Below are 12,151 nucleotides of genomic sequence, written 5' to 3'. Positions count from 1 at the left end.
TAAATTCACAAATTTATTTAAACAAAAATCTTGTTAATATTTTATTAAATTCTAATTAAGGCTAATGGTCTTAATTTAGTGGCTTAATAGGCCTAAGCCTAGTTAGCAAATTAATTAGCTATTTAAAATTATTAATCACCCAAAACCCTACCATTGTACACGCCTCCCTCTCATTAAAATATTCAGAAACTCTCCCCACCCTAGACACGGCACACACGAAATTTGGAAGGAGAAATCAAGCAAGGTTTGGAAGAAAAGCATCCTAAGGTCTCCTACGTCAAAGTTCCTCGCATCGTCAACGTTTAATCGTGCGTTTAAAACGCAAAAGCACGCCATATTCTCCTTTCTACTCATTCATCACACCATAGTATTGGTTTAAATATGTATTGCATGGAAAAACAAGATTCACTTTTCTTATTTTCGTTTTTCTGCTTCATCATGAATTTGAAAGCTTGTTAATTGATTCAAAAACATGTTTATTATATTAAAAAGGGACTGCCATGAGTTAGGGATTGAACAAGCATCTATTTACAAGCTTTAGAGTCATAGAAATCACCAAAACACGTTGCACAATCAAGAAACATGCAAGCTGGAACTACCTTACTATCATTGTTTTGAGGGGCACGGTTTTGGGGCTTGGTTGGCTTGGCTTGGGTTTGGTTGGGACCAGGGCCTGGCTAGGGACGTGGAAGACTCAAGGGAAGAGTCCTAGCCATGCTAGGACTCGAAAATCAGGGGCTGGGAGGAGTCCTTGCCAACAAGAAGATTGTGTATGGAGGAGGGGCTTGGCCAGGGGGATTGGGCTGGGCTAGGCTAGGCTAGGTCCTTAGGGTCCTAGAAGGGTGCTAGAAGGTTTGGTTCATGGCTTGGTTGGGTTGGTTAGGTCCAAGAAACAGGAACAAGAGTCCTTGTCAAAGTGGGTTTCTCGGCTGGTTCTTGTAGCTGCTGTTGTAGCTTCGGTTTCAGGGGTTGGGATCGAGTCCTATGGGTTCTAAAGGTCCAAGAGGGTGCCTAGAGGGTTTGGTCATGATATGGTGCAGTGTGGCTTGATGGGGCTCGAGCCAAACACAGAAAACGTGAGGGAGAATCTCTTGGCAGCAAGCTGAGCGTGAGGTTGCTATCAATGTTCAGTGGCTTCGCTGCAGGGTTCTAGGGGTTGGGCTGGTCTGGGCTGGGTTTAGGCCAGGGAAGGTTATGTTCAGGTTGGCTCGGTGGTGGCTCGGCTGGAAGGGCCCTAGTTGGGTTAGGAGTCCTAAGCATGCAAGGAAGCACACTCACACACACGTACAGAACATGGGTCGAGTTCTAGGAGGTTTTTGGTCAGGCCAGGGATGGTTTTACGGGCTGGGCTTGTACAGTAGAGTCCCTAGATGGGTTGGCAAGGTTCTGGTTCAAGGTGGCTCGGGGATGGCTCGAGTAAATTGGGAGATGGCTCGGTGAATTCGTTAGGGTGTCAATTTAGAAAATTATAAGGATCAAATTGATTCCATGGGTCCACGGGGGTGTCTCATGGCTTGGAAGGGTAGAATAAATCATAAAAAGGTTATGTTAAAAATTTGGGATCAAAATAACGAGTTTTGGATTTATTCAAGATTTAATCGTCGCACGAAACGTTAATTAACGAATTAATTGAAAAGCCTAGTTTTAAGCTTTATAAAATTATGAAAAATTATATTTAAGCCTAAATAATTATTAAAAGTCTATGTTTTTTATTCGAGATTTTTATATCAAGGTTTGATTTAATTCGGGATTAAAACGTATTAATAAGTCACATTTAAAGATTAAATTAAAAGTTCTCTATTTAAGCCAAATAAAAATATGGAAAAATTCATATAAGCTTAAATAATTATTTGGGACATGTTAGAGTCAATGAAATTAAGAAAATGTCTAAAACTAGGAATTTTACGTCCAGTGGTAAAACATTCTTTTTACAATAAAAAATTAGTAAACGTCATGGGAGTGCCCTGAATGCTGTTTTATGTGCTAATATGGTTATTTTTATAGTTATGGACGTTTATGGAATTTTTTATGTTAAAATGATATTTTAATTGTTTATGGGATTTTATATGTTAAAATGCTATTTTAAATATTTATGGAATTTTATATGTTTATGATTTAAGATGTCAAAATGTTATTTTAAATGTTTTGAGTTTAAAATGTCATTTTAAATGTTTATGAAATGTTCATGATTAAATTATGATTTTTAAATGTCTATGAGATCTTTATGATTTAGTGAAGACATTTAAAAGACATGTTGCATGCTTGGTTTCAAAAATAAAAATATATGTTATGCACGATTTTATAAAATGATGAAAATGTAAAACGTTGAAGGAAGTGAAGTGATTGTGACTAATTCGTTAATATTGGAGATATCGTGAGGGCGACGGTCCTAGTAGGAGTCCGACGACCGTGTTTCCATATTACGAATATAAGGATATGAGGATATGATGTTTGAGGTAAGAATGGGAATATCATGAGGGGAGAAGGCTCCAGAGGGAGCCCATTTATTGGAGAAGGCCCCAGAGGGAGCCCCGACGATCGTATTTCTATTCGATGAGGATAGGCCAGGGCTCAGTTGACCGGTGAGAGTGTTGATGTGTCCCCCGCCGCCCAGTACTGCGGTTTCATGTAGATAGATCCATCGACTTTTGAGGTTTGAGAAAAGTCACAATTAACGATCTGAATTCAACGAAAAGAAATGGAAAAATGTTTATGATCATGTTAAAAAGGTTTTATGTCATGTCATATTGAGGAAAAAGGAAAATTTTAAGCTTTATGATATGCATGTCATGAAAAAGTTTATGCTTAAAGTTGATGCATCATTATGAAAATGTTTCTATTTGAAGTTCATGCATCATATAAAGGATTGTGAAAATGTTCATGTTTGAAGTTTATGCATCTTCATGAAAACAATATTTTAAGCACAAGTATTTTTCACTGTTATATGTTGACTGTATTACGTATTACTTGCTATAAAGATTATGGTGTGTTGAGTCTTTAGACTGACTAGGTGTGATGGATGCAGGTGAGGTTGAGGGAGGGTTTGACGGATGATTTGACTGGACTGAAGGCACGCGCAACCCGAGGACCAGCGCTTCTACTTTTTCCGCATTTACGACTTATGACTCATGATTTATGTTAAAAATTTTGAGATTATTTATTTATGATTTTTGAGAGATTTTTGAGAGGTTTAATATGAGCTATACTTTTCAAACTTATTGCTTTTTAGGTTAGGTAAAACGGTTGACGATTTCATTTTATGACTATTGCACTTGATTTTTAAAATGCTATTGGTTGATGTTTTATTTTAAAGGGTAAAAAAATAAAATATTTTCATGAAGTTTATGTATATGGCTGAAAATTGAGTGTTAAAAAAAATTCTAGTACTTTTAAAGCAGTAAAAAGGGCAGACGTTTCATTTCCATTTGCACGTATTCTGTTCTGGCTTAGTCTCGCTTGATGAAGGTTCATCTTGACTGTTAAAGTATAAACTAGTTTTATCTCCAACTGATTTCTGTAAACCTTGCATATCAGTCAACGTAACTGATAACTTATTCCATACTTGAATCAGATCAGTTAGTCTCGAGTTCTCGAACTTCAACTACTGAATCATAGATTGGTTCTCATCCTTTTCTGCTATCATCTTAGCAATCTCCTTTTTGAAATTCGACATTTCAACTGATTGTGAACAGTCAGTTTCAGTTTTTTTTTTTCATTTGTAGGATCAATTTGCTTAGCTTTAGCTTCCTCAAAGGAAATAGCAAGCTTACGTCATTCAATTACCATGTCATGCAGGGTTGAAATAATTTCTTCATGTTCACGTGTAAAATCAACTGAATTGAAATCCAATACCCTCTTATCGTTGGATTCCAGTTCAACACCATTTTCCATGAGGCATTTCACCTTTTCTTCATCATTAGAGTTGCTCGAGCTCTCATATTCTGATGCATCACAGTCGGTTTCTACCCATTTTGACTAGCTTTCATCAACCACTAGGGCTCCGTGCTTCGTGCTTCTTCCTGGATGATTTATGGCCATCCTTAGATCCTTTTTCTATGCTCGAAAGACTTCTTTCCCTTCTCAACTGATTGCCCACTGTCTTCTTTGGCTTGGTACAGTCAATTATGAAATGACAAGTTTTTCCACAGTTGTATCACGCATGCGGTTCTTACTTTAATTCATTCCCGGGGTAATTATTCTGAAATGATCATTGATTCTTTTTTATAAATCTTCTGAACTTTCTAACGAACAATGACATTGTGTCATTGCTCAGCTGTTCAGCAGTGTTCTCAGCTCAAACTATGGGCTCCAGTTTCAGAGCACTGAGGGCAGCTGTGGCTGTTGGAACTTCTGGTTTTCCTTCTCTTATTTGCATTTCAAACTCATATGATTTCAGGTAAGCAAACATGACATGCTTTTCCACTTTGCTGAGGTCATTTGATTCACGCATGGACATTGTTTTCACATACCACTCCTTGGGAAGAGCACACATAACTTTTAGTGCCACTTCTTTGTTTGAATACACTTTTCCTAGTGCATTCAATTCATTTACGATGCTGCTTACTCGTTCATCAAATTATTTCATTGACTCACCAGTCTTCATTTTGATGTTATCAAATTTTTGCACAGCAACTGAAAGTTTGTTCTCCTTGGTTTGCTCATTGCCTTCGCATAACTGGATCAGTTTCTCCCAAATTTCTTTAGAATATTTTCACATTTTTATCTTGCTGAAGGTGTTCTTGTCCAGCGTTTTGTATAGTATATCTTTGGCAACATTATCCAGATTTTATTTTCTTTTGTCTTCAGTTGTTCACTCATCGCATGACTTCTCCATGCAATGAGGTGCTCCATCAGTTAAAGCAACTGCAATATTTGCTTTTATTATCTTCATTGGTCCATCTGTTATGATGTACTACACATCATCATCTTGTGCAGTTAGATGATCTTACATTCTATTTTTCAAGTCATCAAATTCTTCTCTGGAAAACTTGGAGATTTTACTGAAAGAATACATGGTTATCATATGTATATGTATGGAAATATTCAAGAACGAGATTTAACCGCTCTGATACCACTTGTTAGGATTCTTAATATGGGTAAAGTGTTTAAAAAGGAAGTTGAATAAACACTTAGGCTTTTTGAATTTTTTTGCGAATATGAATCAGTTCTTTGAGGTACCGATCCTGAAATCTTGTATATCTATATTGATCAGTTAGCTAAAATAGTGCGGAATTAAACCGATGGATAGATTTGAATATTTTGGCTAGGGTACTGTGATAACTATATGAATGAGAATAATGCACACGATGATTTTTATGGATGTTCAGAGATTTCAAATGCTCGTACGTCACCCCTTCTATCTCAAGGATAGGTATTCACTTAAAGACTTTTATTAATTACAATAAATGTAATAACTTACTTAAGTTTTGGACTTAAACAATGACAAATCGAAACTTTTAGCTTTTCTTACAAAAATATATCAATTGGAAATTGAGTAGCTCAATTGAGCAGTCTTAATGCTACAAATAGATTTGCAAACTGAGTATGAACTTGAAAATAAATCACAACTGACTGAAATACTGATTGTTCTTGTTGTTTGTTATTAAAGGTTGACAAATTGTTGGTTCACTGGTACCCAACTGACAAAAATTTCATTTCAGTGTTGCTAACTCAACCGAAATATTTCAAAAAATTGTTAAGATTATTTATTCACTCCCTCTAAATTAATCTTCGATCATAACACATTAAATATTTTAACATTATATACTTCCTTCCAAATGTCGAATATTTGTCATTGACGATTCTTTCCTCCGAAGATGGCGAGTCCATAATCCATATAATTAGATGATTCTATCATCCATATCAAATAATTTGTTAACATCAACACAACTGTAATAATATTTTATTATTGTATTATTAAATGATTATTTATTTATTTTTATTGTAAATTCCTATATTATTATTGTTATTACCATGATTACTGACTTATTATTTTAATTATTATAAAATAGCATCATTATCAAAACATCATATTTAATAATTGTAATTATCATTTGCCTTGATAATATTATTATTATTGATATTAATGCTTATCCAATTCTTATGTCATTCTTTTTTACAAGCCATGCTCATGTAGTATGATGTAATTTATTCTTTTGGTGAATAAATTCTTTATTTACTGATTCCAAAAGACAAAAAAAAAAAAAAAAGAAGATTAGACCACATTTTTTGGGAGGAATCATATCCCATTCTTCAAAACAATCTATCTTATTTTGGATATCCAAAAGCTGAAAATTCTCACATTCCTCTCAATCCGGAAACTTAAGAAACTATTTTTCAAAAAAAAAAAACATTAGAGAACCTATGTTGTGGTCTAGCGATCGAGAGGTCGAAAACGATTATTGCTACGGTAATATAATCACATCACTTTTACTTTTCTTTAAACAAGGTTTAATTAGTACATTAGGTTTTAGCCATTTCCAAATCCTCCTCTAATTGCTTGCAAAAGAGTTGTTTTGCCAAATTATACTTTGGTTAACCTAATGAAAGCCCAATAAATCAAATCATTAGTTTGTTAGAAAGGCTCATCATAAATTTAATTTTTAGTCTACCATCTTTATAATTTTTTTTTTTTTTGAAAATTTGATTCTTCTGTTGTGGCGCCTACATGGTTGGTTTATGTTGTACCACATCAGTATTCTCGTGGAAAAAAAATTCTAAAACTATGAAAAATTAAATGATATAAAATTAGTACTGAAATTTAGTAATATAAATTATTAAAATCACAAAAATACAAATATACACAACCAAAATTATTGTTTTCTCTTATAAATAAAAACCAAAGAACATGACATGAGACTAGGATAAGATCTCTCGAAACAAGATATTACAAAAATCTAAGAAATATTCGATAGAACAAAATACTTCTCCACAAATATATAGATCTACCGAGGGTTGATGTTGAAATAATTTGTTATTTTGTAGAAGCCATTTTCTAGAATCATTAGAACTTTGAGTAAGTCTCTTGTGACACGGTCTCACGAATCTTTATCTGTGAGACGAGTCAACCCTACCAATATTCACAATAAAAAGTAATACTCTTAGCATAAAAAGTAATATTTTTCATGGATTACCCAAATAAAGATCTGTCTCACAAAATACGACTCGTGAGACCGTCTCACACAGGTTTTTACCTAGAACTTTTAAAAGCATTTAGGTAGTTCGAATATCTTAGTGTTTTTTTAACCGAATATCTTGTAGTTAAAGACTAGAACTAAATATGCATCGAAAATAAGTGATTCTGCCATTAGTCATTTGAATATATCTTGTAGTTAAAGAACTTTTGTGCATGTCGCGTCTGTGGTTTGTTCTGTTCGAGTGAGTTGCGCTGCTACTTGCTTTCCCTATTGTATGACCGATTGGTGGGAGCGAAATTAAATCCAAAGAAAAAAATGGCATAAATCAGAAGTCCTGCACCCATTTCTGCCATTTTGGATTTTCTTTTTTCCCTTTATACATCGACAGATTTGACAGTGAGCAAACGTTTGTAGACACACAAAAGACATGCAAGTGATGCATATTATTCGCTGTAAACCTTAGTATCTACAGAAGTATACAAACAAAAGTTTACATTTTTAGGATATGCAGTTCAACACGTTTGTCGTGCATGATCCAACGTTTTTTTAACACGGTTTTATCTCATTGTCGCATTCCAAAACTCTTGTGTCTCTGTTTGATGTACCTGTCTGCTTCCATGTCGATGTTTTTTTCTTCATAATCGTCTTTTCTATCCACACCAATCCCAGCACACCTTTCTTGATCAAGAAAGAGAAATTTCTTCTGCACTCTTGGAGCTTGTTTCCTTTCAAGATTCACGTGGAAATTTTTTTTGGGATGATCCTCAAAAGTTTCTGCAAAAAATGGATCTTTGTTAAATACATCTGAGACATTTGAGAAGTGAGAAAAACTCGACATCATGGTAGGCACTCCTAGCTCTCTGGCAAATTTTCCAGCGTGCTCGTCATCTAAGCGAGGAAATCTTTGCATTCTTGGATCGTTATACCCTGTATAATATTCCAAGGAAGATGAAGAGTTCTCAGCATAGTAGCTGCTGCTGCTGCTACTATGACACTCATAGCTTCTTAGCATTTTTCTATTTTTCTTTTCTTTTCGCTCCTTTTTCAAGGGTTTGTGATTGGCTTCACTGAATGGTTTTTTGCCCTGCAGAAAATTTGAATCATGAATCACTATTTATAAATGATGCTTTAGCAAAAGATGTTCCCTTTTCAGATGTTGCTTTGGTCTTACATGAATCTGATTCTTTTATCTGGTCGGTTTAGGTTTTATACTACATATATTCCTTTTTATTATCACAGTTGTTGTAACGTCTTTATCCGAACCACTACTAATCTGACTAATAAGAAACTTGATAACAACTAAACAGTGAAAATCAAATAACTTAATGATCTAATTACACTCAAACGAAAACAGAAAAATAATCGCAGTCTTAGCTTAAACGTTAATACTACAATATCGAATACATAATCATGCACGAGAAAACGAAAACCCAAATAAAACATTCACTAGATTAGTACCGAAAACCCAACTGCTCTAGCCACTGTTCTGACTGTCCGAACCGGCCAACCTAAGACCTATCCCGTTGAATGGGGTGTCCAAGATGAAAACAAAGATTTGAACGACAATCGTCCGATACGAGAATATACGAGTATACAAACTGATGTGATGCATTTGAAATGTAATATACTCAGATATCAAGGATCAAGTCAAAAATCTCATACTCAGTTTAGAGGCACCAGAGTGTATAGTCTCTGATCTACCTTAGGCATGTTTTGACTTCTACACCCATCATCAATACGTAGACTTACAATGCCCAGGGTCATTAGAGCCCATGGACACTGTAGCTTGATACCCAACCGTCCACAATACAGAACAGGGCTGAGCGGCCCCGACAAACGAGGTATATCTCAAAAGATATCAGGTACAACGTGATATGTCTTGTATAGTATTCCAAGGCAGTAAAACATGTATAATGCAACAGATAAATATGTAGCATATAAGGGTGTATACTATGCTTGGATCTCAGTAAGTACATCACGTACCTCATTAAAACAATCTGATAGAAGTTTAGTCATCTGAACCTAAACAATACCAACATAATGAAATCATTATCAAGCCAGATCCTGAAATATCAAACATGCTTCAAATTTCTTCCTGATGATTCTTAAATAACTATTTATGGCTTTAGGATTATTGACAGGATCGGTTAGGGGGATCATATTTGAGCTACAATAGCTCGGTTCTTGAAATATTGAACACCGGTGAATTAAATCGAGTTTGGTTTTCAAACCAAGCGGAAGACACTCGAAATAATCCTTCGTAGAAACCAATTAAATATTTTGTAAAGCATTTAAAATATATTCAAGTTGAATGAGTCAAAATATTTTGGTTGAAGTATTTTATCAAACACTTGGTATGCAATAATTTTGTATTTAAAGAACACATAAAATACTTCAACAATGAATCCTTAAAACAATGGAAATGATAAGTAAATGAAATAAACAAATAGACACGAATTTGTTTATGGATGTCCGAAGACTTCAAATACTCTTTCGTCACCCCTTCTTCCACCTCGGGAAGGATTCACTAGAAGACTTTGATTTATACAACTCTGTGTACAAACCCACTCTGGAAGGGCAGCACCCAACTAGAACTCCTAGCACTCAAGATTGTAGGCAGCACCTAACAATCAGCATATTGTTTAATGTCTCGTATGCAAAGACTACAAACACAATGTTTTACGTCTTTGTGTAAAAAATCACTCAACTAATATTTGAAGTTTAACTCTCTTGTATATGTGTGAGTGATTGTGTGTGAGGAATTTATCCTTTACAGTGTATATCTCAAATATATCCTCACACAAGGGCTTGTGCGCTCAACTAGCTTTTTTATTCATGCTAACTGCTCATGCTTTGAATCCTCTTCAAAAGCTCTTGTTTGATCTTCTAGATGTTGTATTTATAGGCCCCAACATTGATATATACCTTAGATACAAGAATATGACAAATTCGAGAGTTTATGTATTGTTTCTGAAATTGCAACGGTCAAATTCGTCTTGCTGGACATTTTCCCGACTCGTCAACTCATATCAACTCAACTGGTCGTTCAGTTCAACTGGTCAACATCTGTTTTAGTTCCGTTCAGTTGTTAAGCTGCTGGTTTGGTTAAGTTCAGCTGGTTTGGTTCAGTTGGTCTGGTTCAGTTTCAGCTAGTCAGCTGCTGGTTCAGTTCAGTTGGTCAGCTACTGGTTTAGTTCAGTGCAGCTGGTCAGCAACTGGTTCAGCTCAATTTAGCTAGGTTGCTGAAATCAGCCTAGCTAATTTCAGTTTGTACAGAACCAGTAGATTCATCATCATTTATCAGCATTTTAAACTTCGATTCAGACTTTGACTTCTGAAGATGATTTGTAGACCATCGTCTTATCTTTCCAACTCATACTGAATCGCTTCATTCCAATAAACATGCTGAGAGATATGACCAAAATACCGCAACTACTCATACCAAACTGATTGTTGTTTTCGTGTAATCAGTTCGGTAATTCAGCGTCAGTTAGACCTTGATAACATCCGATTTTGCCCAACTAACATGACATACGCCTTGTTTCAATTTGAGTTTTCTGATCAGTATGCTGGCGGATTGTCATTTGAATCATCCAGTTGAGAGATATCATCAAAATACTGAAGCTTGCCAGAAATTCAGTTTGTGCAGAATTCAGTTTCAGCTTGCTTATTATTTTAATAACTTCACACTTGAGTAAATATGTTAGAAACACAATAACAAGTTTTGTTGACATCAAAATAAAGATTGCGAACGTGAAATGTTCCAACAATTATAATTGCATCTGTCGTCAACCCGCTGATAATGTCTCAATCTGCATGTCCTGGTTCACCAACCCCCACTAGCTCCAAAGCATCTCGATAATAAAATGCCCTAGAAACTAGCTAGAAAACCTAAGTTATATGGCTAGAACTCGAGAGAGAGCAGCTGAAGGAAAGCGGCGTAAGAAACAAATGAAATCATCTTCCATTTATAGGTTGCATTCGGACTAGTTCAGAAAATCCAAAATTAATCTCATCTGCTACGTGTTATAATCTCATTCGTCTAGTTGGATTTCAATGGATAATGTAATTAGAAGTAGAACGACTGTTCCATTTTAAATTTGGTAGATCTCAACAGGCTGGTCCCGAAATATCAATTCCAAAATAATGCTTAATGAACAACTCTTTAATAATATTTGAATTAGTACTTCATTCAGAATAAGGACTCAGGTCATTACATCCTCCCATCCTTACAAAGATTTTGTTTTTCAAATTATAACTGAAGTAAAAATACAACTGAATAAAATATCACTCAAAACAAATTTGGATACTCTAAACGCATACGACTCTCTAACTCCCAAGTCGCCTTGAGTCCAAATCTCTTCACTCTGGGAAATGGTGAAATTTTAAGGAAAACTTTTCCCTTGGCTACAACTGTATGGGTCTACACTTGGTATTCGTGTAACTAGATTGACGATCTTGTGCAATTTTAATTCTCTTCTTGATCAGTTCCACTTTGTCAATCGTTTGTTGCACTAATTCAAGTACTTGCACTTGTCGTTCTCCAACTCCGTCCCAAAACAATGGAGTACGATGATATCTACCACACAATGCTTAGAACGGAGCTATACCAATGTTGTTGTGGTAGCTATTGTTATATGCAAACTCCACAAGCGGTAGATGATCATGTAATGGTGGTCCAAAATCCATAGCACAAGCACATAACATGTCATTGAGTATCTGAGTAGTCCTCTCAGAGTGACCATAGGTCTCTAGATGATAGGAAGTACTCAGACTCAATGCTGTTCCAAACGCTTTCTGAAAACTTCCCCAAAACATTGAGGTAAAGCGTGAGTCTCTGTCATTGACTATACTCGTTAGCACACCATGATATTTAAGAATCTCTTGAATTTATAGCCTTTTCATGCGATCAAAACTATACTCTTGACTATACAGATTGAAATGTGTCGACTTAGCTAATCGATCTACCACTACCCAAATGGTCCTAGATGGATTAGGGAAGGGCTGGTTCGAAG

At 35.4% G+C, this 12,151-nt stretch overlaps 1 long non-coding RNA gene across 1 annotated transcript; it reads right to left on the bottom strand.

The window, feature by feature from the left end:
• Positions 1 to 7,824: 7,824 nt before the first annotated feature.
• LOC140840418 (uncharacterized) lies at positions 7,825 to 8,208 on the bottom strand. The gene is made up of 2 exons (XR_012119966.1): positions 8,063 to 8,208; positions 7,825 to 7,910 (listed from the first exon to the last, which is right to left on the bottom strand). It is a non-coding gene; the product is annotated as an uncharacterized lncRNA (long non-coding RNA).
• Between the last annotated feature and the right edge of the window lie 3,943 nt (positions 8,209 to 12,151).

This window comes from Primulina eburnea, chromosome 9 (assembly GCF_022965805.1).
Source record: "Primulina eburnea isolate SZY01 chromosome 9, ASM2296580v1, whole genome shotgun sequence".
NCBI classification, from domain to species: domain Eukaryota; kingdom Viridiplantae; phylum Streptophyta; class Magnoliopsida; order Lamiales; family Gesneriaceae; genus Primulina; species Primulina eburnea.
Note: the sequence above shows the minus strand (reverse complement) of the source record. Positions and strands in the feature narration are given on the sequence as shown.